We start from the raw sequence: 7,764 nt of genomic DNA, 5'->3' as shown, positions 1-7,764 counted from the left end.
TTAAAATGCTCAAATTCGTTCCAAATTAATTTTCCATACGTTTCAGGCCATTTTAAGCATTTTGCAAAAAAACGCGCGCACGCACATGCGCGCGCGTTTTCGCGCGTAATTGCATCTTCCAACATAGAATCGCCAATTTTTTTTATATCAATGCACCGATAATATAATTCTGAACAATTTGATACCTTGATCAACCTTCTACGATAAGTAATAACGAAATTATCACCTGTTAAACTTTGCAGCACGTGTGCGCGCAAGCTCTCACTACAGGCCATATATGGGCAAAAACATGTCTATTGAAAATTCACTGTAGCTCTTTAAATAGTCCGTTGACCCCAATTTTTTTTTTCATATATCGATAGAGTATGAGTTGTAGATTTGATTTCATGTCACCATTGTCCCACAATTTTATCATGACGTCATCAAAATTGCGCCTAAACTGAAAATTTCATTTTTTCAAAAATGACGTCATCAAATTTATGCAAATTTGATCATAACTCCGTGAATATTGATCATTTTTCGCCCAGATTTCGATATGTTGTAGTTTAGAATGTACTCTTTCTCGTTAATTAGCATAAATTTTAATTTTGAAAAAAGAATAATGGTGTAAAATTGCGATGAAAAGAGGCATGTCATTTTTCCTCATTTTACGTGTAATCTCTATGGGACATGACTTTTTCTCAAAACTAGATTCTACATTCCTCTATTTCGTGAGCTATATCTCCATTTTTTCTTGTTAGTTATCCCTGAGCTTTTGGTATGATGTAGCTGAGATTCTAAGCTTTCGGAAGTGTGCCCTCTATTTTTCGATCAGATGCCAGGATCATGCCCGTTTTTCGCTTGCAAAATTGGATTTGTAATTCTCAAATTTGCTTACGTGTAATCTCTATGGGGAATATTGTGGCTCAATGGATAACGCACTTGACTTGAGTTCTCGGGGGCGCAGGTTCGAGTCCTGGGGGTGAACAAGATGATTTTTTTTTTCTTTTTTTTTTCTTTTTACCACCTCGTACATGATCCTTTATGATAATTAAAAGGTATGAAAGTTAAAATTTAGCAAGATTAAACAGATTATAATTACTTTTTTCATATCACATGTATTTTCATATATCAAAGAGACCCTTTTCACAGTGCTTTATCATCTCCCGTCTTTCACAAGTATTCCATCCATAATGAACATTCCGTTGTCATCATGAAGATCATATTGATCTGCTTGAACATGGTAATAGTGATCATGATGGCGAGAATAAGGACAGACCACCTAATTCGTCCGCATGACGAATTAAAATCTAGTTTATTTTTATTTCTTCCGTACACTTTTTTGTACACACGTTCACTCGAAATCGACATGGTCAATTTCCTTCAAATTTCTGTCAGTCATCAAGCCCTATGATTTCAAGTTAAATCAACTTTTTCAAGGTCATTAGGTCATCGTGACGTCATCCAGGCGCCATTTTGTAAAAATCAGGTCATTATCATATCTCGATAACGAGTAATCAAAAATCAACTATATTTGGTATACATCAACTTCAGGTCAACGGTCAACTAAAAATTTCATCAAATTCTGCGCGCGCACCTCGACGTGCACGTACGCGCGCATTAAAATTTTAAAATGCTCAAATTCGTCCAAAATTAATTTTCCATACGTTTCAGGCCATTTTAAGCATTTTTTAAAAAAACGCGCGCACTCACATGCGCGCGCGTTTTCGCACGTAATTGCATCTTTCAACACAGAATCGCCTAATTTTTTTATATCAATACACCGATAATATAATTCTGAACAATTTGATACCTTGATCAACCTTCTACGACAAGTAATACCGAAATTATCACCCGTTAAACTTTGCAGCACGTGTGCGCGCGAGCTCTTACTATAGGCCATATATGGGCAAAAACATGCCTATTAAAAATTCACTGTAGCTCTTTAAATAGTCCGTTGACCCCCAATTTTTTTTCATATATCGATAGAGTATGAGTTGTAGATTTGATTTCATGTCACCATTGTCCCTCAATTTGATCATGACGTCATCAAAATTGCGCCTAAACTGAAAATTTCATTTTTTCAAAAATGACGTCATCAAATTTATGCAAATTTGATCATAACTCCGTGAATATTGATAATTTTACGCCCAGATTTCGATATGGTGTAGTTTAGAATGTACTCTTTCTCGTCAGTATCCATGAATTTTCATTTTGAAAAATGCATCATGGTGTAAAATTGCGATGAAAAGAGGCATGTCATTTTTCCTCATTTTACGTGTAATCTCTATGGGACATGACTTTTTCTCAAAACTAGATTCTACATTCCTCTATTTCGTGAGCTATATCTCCATTTTTTCTTGTTAGTTATCCCTGAGCTTTTGGTATGATGTAGCTGAGATTCTAAGCTTTCGGAAATGTGCCCTCCATTTTTCGATCAGATGCCAGGATCATGCCCGTTTTTCGCTTGCAAAATTGAATTTGTAATTCTCAAATTTGCTTACGTGTAATCTCTATGGGAACGTGTAATCTCTATGGGGAATATCGTGGCTCAATGGATAACGCACTTGACTTGAGTTCTCGGGGGCGCAGGTTCGAGTCCTGGGGGTGAACAAGATGATTTTTTTTTTCATTTTTTTCTTTTTACCACCTCTTACATGATCCTTTATGATAATTAAAAGGTATGAAAGTTAAAATTTAGCAAGATTAAACAGATTATAATTACTTTGTTCATATCACATGTATTTATATATATCAAAGAGACCCTTTTCACAGTGCCTTATCATCTCCCGTCTTTCACAAGTATTCCATCCATAATGAACATTCCGTTGTCATCATGAAGATCATATTGATCTGCTTGAACATGGTAATAGTGATCATGATGGCGAGAATAAGGACAGACCACCTAATTCGTCCGCATGACGAATTAAAATCTAGTTAGGTGGTCTGTCAACGACAGATCACCTATTGATTTCGCCAGAATTTTCTTTCTTTATTTATTATTCTTTATTAGGTGGTCTGTCAACGACAGATCACCTATTGATTTCGCTAGAATTTTCTTTCTTTATTTCTTTATTTATTTTTATTTCTTCCGTACACTTTTTTGTACACACGTTCACTCGAAATCGACATGGTCAATTTCCTTCAAATTTCTGTCAGTCATTAAGCCTTATGATTTCAAGTAAAATCAACTTTTTCAAGGTCATCAGGTCATGATGACGTCATCCAGGCGCCATTTTGTAAAATCACATTGTCGATCATATCTCCATTATCAATTATCAAAAATCAATCAAATTAACATCACATCAATTTCAGGTCAAGGGTCAACAGGTCATGTCATCAAAGGTCACCTGGAGGTCACGACGCGCGCGTACGCGCTCGTCAAATTTTTAAAATGCTCAAAATCACTTTTTGACCAAATTAAAGTACGTTTTAGGTCATTTTAAGCATTTCAAAAATTTGCGCACGCACAGGTATGCGCGCGCGTTTCCGCGCGTAGCGCCTTCAACGCAACGCAGAAACGCCGTTTTTTTTATATCCTTGCATTGATAATATAATTCTGAGCAATTTGATACCTTGATCAACCTTCTACGACCATTAATAACGAAATTAACACCCGTTAAACTTTGCAGCACGTGTGCGCGCGAGCTCTTACTATAGGCCATATATGGGCAAAAACATACCTATTAAAAATTCACTGTAGCTCTTTAAATAGTCTGTTGACCCCCAATTTTTTTTTCATATATCGATAGAGTATGAGTTGTAAATTTGATTTCATGTCACCATTGTCCCTCAATTTGATCATGACGTCATCAAAATTGCGCCTAAACTGAAAATTTCATTTTTTCAAAAATGACGTCATCAAATTTATGCAAATTTGATCATAACTCCGTGAATATTGATCATTTGTCGCCCAGATTTCAATATGTTGTAGTTTAGAATGTACTCTTTCTCGTCAGTTAACATGAATTTTCATTTTGAAAAACGCATCATGGTGTAAAATTGCGATGAAAAGAGGTATGTCATTTTTCCTCATTTTACGTGTAATCTCTATGGGACATGACTTTTTCTCAAAACTAGATTCTACATTCCTCTATTTCGTGAGCTATATCTCCATTTTTTCTTGTTAGTTATCCCTGAGCTTTTGGTATGCTGTAGCTGAGATTCTAAGCTGTCGGAAGTGTGCCCTCCATTTTTCGATCAGATGTCAGGATCATGCCCGTTTTTCGCTTCCAAAATTGGATTTGTAATTCTCAAATTTGCTTACGTGTAATCTCTATGGGAACGTGTAATCTCTATGGGGAATATCGTGGCTCAATGGATAACGCACTTGACTTGAGTTCTCGGGGGCGCAGGTTCGAGTCCTGGGGGTGAACAAGATGATTTTTTTTTTCATTTTTTTTTTCTTTTTACCACCTCGTACATGATCCGTTATGATAATTAAAAGGTATGAAAGTTAAAATTTAGCAAGATTTAACAGATTATAATAACTTTTTTTCATATCACTTGTATTTTCATATATCAAAGAGACCCTTTTCACAGTGCTTTATCATCTCCCGTCTTTCACAAGTATTCCATCCATAATGAACATTCCGTTGTCATCATGAAGATCATATTGATCTGCTTGAACATGGTAATAGTGATCATGATGGCGAGAATAAGGACAGACCACCTAATTCGTCCGCATGACGAATTAAAATCTAGTTTATTTTTATTTCTTCCGTACACTTTTTTGTACACACGTTCACTCGAAATCGACATGGTCAATTTCCTTCAAATTTCTGTCAGTCATCAAGCCCTATAAATTCAAGTAAAATCAACTTTTTCAAGGTCATCAGGTCATGATGACGTCATCCAGGCGCCATTTTGTAAAAATCAGGTCTTTATCATATCTCGATAACGAGTCATCAAAAATCAACTATATTTGGTATACATCAACTTCAGGTCAACGGTCAACTAAAAATTTTATCAAATTCCGCGTGCGCACCTCGACGCGCACGTACGCGCGCATTAAAATTGAAAAATGCTCAAATTCGTTCCAAATTAATTTTCCATACGTTTCAGGCCATTTTAAGCATTTTTTAAAAAAACGCGCGCACTCACATGCGCGCGCGTTTTCGCACGTAATTGCATCTTTCAACACAGAATCGCCTAATTTTTTTATATCAATACACCGATAATATAATTCTGAACAATTTGATACCTTGATCAACCTTCTACGACAAGTAATACCGAAATTATCACCCGTTAAACTTTGCAGCACGTGTGCGCGCGAGCTCTCACTACATGCCATATATGGGCAAAAACATGTCTATTAAAAATTCACTGTAGTTCTTTAAATAGTCCGTTGACCCCCAATTTTTTTTCATATATCGATAGAGTATGAGTTGTAGATTCAATTTCATGTCACTATTGTCCCTCAATTTGATCATGACGTCATCAAAATTGCGCCTAAACTGAAAATTTCATTTTTTCAAAAATGACGTCATCAAATTTATGCAAATTAGATCATAACTCCGTGAATATTGATCATTTTTCGCCCAGATTTCGATATGTTGTAGTTTAGAATAGACTCTTTCTCGTCAATAAACATAAATTTTCATTTTGAAAAACGCATCATGGTGTAAAATTGCGATGAAAAGAAGCATGTCATTTTTCCTCATTTTACGTGTAATCTCTATGGGACATGACTTTTTCTCAAAACTAGATTCTACATTCCTCTATTTCGTGAGCTATATCTCCATTTTTTCTTGTTAGTTATCCCTGAGCTTTTGGTATGATGTAGCTGAGATTCTAAGCTTTCGGAAGTGTGTCCTCCTTTTTTCAAGGTCATTAGGTCATCGTGACGTCATCCAGGCGCCATTTTGTAAAAATCAGGTCATTATCATATCTCGATAACGAGTCATCAAAAATCAACTATATTTGGTATACATCAACTTCAGGTCAACGGTCAACTAAAAATTTCATCAAATTCCGCGCGCGCACCTCGACGCGCACGTACGCGCGCATTAAAATTTTAAAATGCTCAAATTCGTTCCAAATTAATTTTCCATACGTTTCAGGCCATTTTAAGCATTTTGCAAAAAAACGCGCGCACGCACATGCGCGCGCGTTTTCGCGCGTAAATGCATCTTCCAACATAGAATCGCCATTTTTTTTAAATCAATGCACCGATAATATAATTCTGAACAATTTGATACCTTGATCAACCTTCTACGACAAGTAATAACGAAATTATCACCTGTTAAACTTTGCAGCACGTGTGCGCGCGAGCTCTCACTACAGGGCCATATATGGCCAAAAAAAGGGGGCAATTGAAAATTCACTATACCTCTTTAAATAGTCCGTTGACCCCCAATTTTTTTTCATATATCGATAGAGTATGAGTTGTAGATTCAATTTCATGTCACTATTGTCCCTCAATTTGATCATGACGTCATCAAAATTGCGCCTAAACTGAAAATTTCATTTTTTCAAAAATGACGTCATCAAATTTATGCAAATTAGATCATAACTCCGTGAATATTGATCATTTTTCGCCCAGATTTCGATATGTTGTAGTTTAGAATAGACTCTTTCTCGTCAATAAACATAAATTTTCATTTTGAAAAACGCATCATGGTGTAAAATTGCGATGAAAAGAAGCATGTCATTTTTCCTCATTTTACGTGTAATCTCTATGGGACATGACTTTTTCTCAAAACTAGATTCTACATTCCTCTATTTCGTGAGCTATATCTCCATTTTTTCTTGTTAGTTATCCCTGAGCTTTTGGTATGATGTAGCTGAGATTCTAAGCTTTCGGAAGTGTGTCCTCCTTTTTTCAAGGTCATTAGGTCATCGTGACGTCATCCAGGCGCCATTTTGTAAAAATCAGGTCATTATCATATCTCGATAACGAGTCATCAAAAATCAACTATATTTGGTATACATCAACTTCAGGTCAACGGTCAACTAAAAATTTCATCAAATTCCGCGCGCGCACCTCGACGCGCACGTACGCGCGCATTAAAATTGAAAAATGCTCAAATTCGTTCCAAATTAATTTTCCATACGTTTCAGGCCATTTTAAGCATTTTTTAAAAAAACGCGCGCACTCACATGCGCGCGCGTTTTCGCACGTAATTGCATCTTTCAACACAGAATCGCCTAATTTTTTTATATCAATACACCGATAATATAATTCTGAACAATTTGATACCTTGATCAACCTTCTACGACAAGTAATACCGAAATTATCACCCGTTAAACTTTGCAGCACGTGTGCGCGCGAGCTCTTACTATAGGCCATATATGGGCAAAAACATGCCTATTAAAAATTCACTGTAGCTCTTTAAATAGTCCGTTGACCCCCAATTTTTTTTCATATATCGATAGAGTATGAGTTGTAGATTTGATTTCATGTCACCATTGTCCCTCAATTTGATCATGACGTCATCAAAATTGCGCCTAAACTGAAAATTTCATTTTTTCAAAAATGACGTCATCAAATTTATGCAAATTTGATCATAACTCCGTGAATATTGATAATTTTACGCCCAGATTTCGATATGGTGTAGTTTAGAATGTACTCTTTCTCGTCAGTATCCATGAATTTTCATTTTGAAAAATGCATCATGGTGTAAAATTGCGATGAAAAGAGGCATGTCATTTTTCCTCATTTTACGTGTAATCTCTATGGGACATGACTTTTTCTCAAAACTAGATTCTACATTCCTCTATTTCGTGAGCTATATCTCCATTTTTTCTTGTTAGTTATCCCTGAGCTTTTGGTATGATGTAGCT

This window comes from Lytechinus pictus, chromosome 18 (genome assembly GCF_037042905.1).
Source record: "Lytechinus pictus isolate F3 Inbred chromosome 18, Lp3.0, whole genome shotgun sequence".
NCBI lineage: Eukaryota > Metazoa > Echinodermata > Echinoidea > Temnopleuroida > Toxopneustidae > Lytechinus > Lytechinus pictus.
This window is presented reverse-complemented; position numbering follows the sequence as displayed.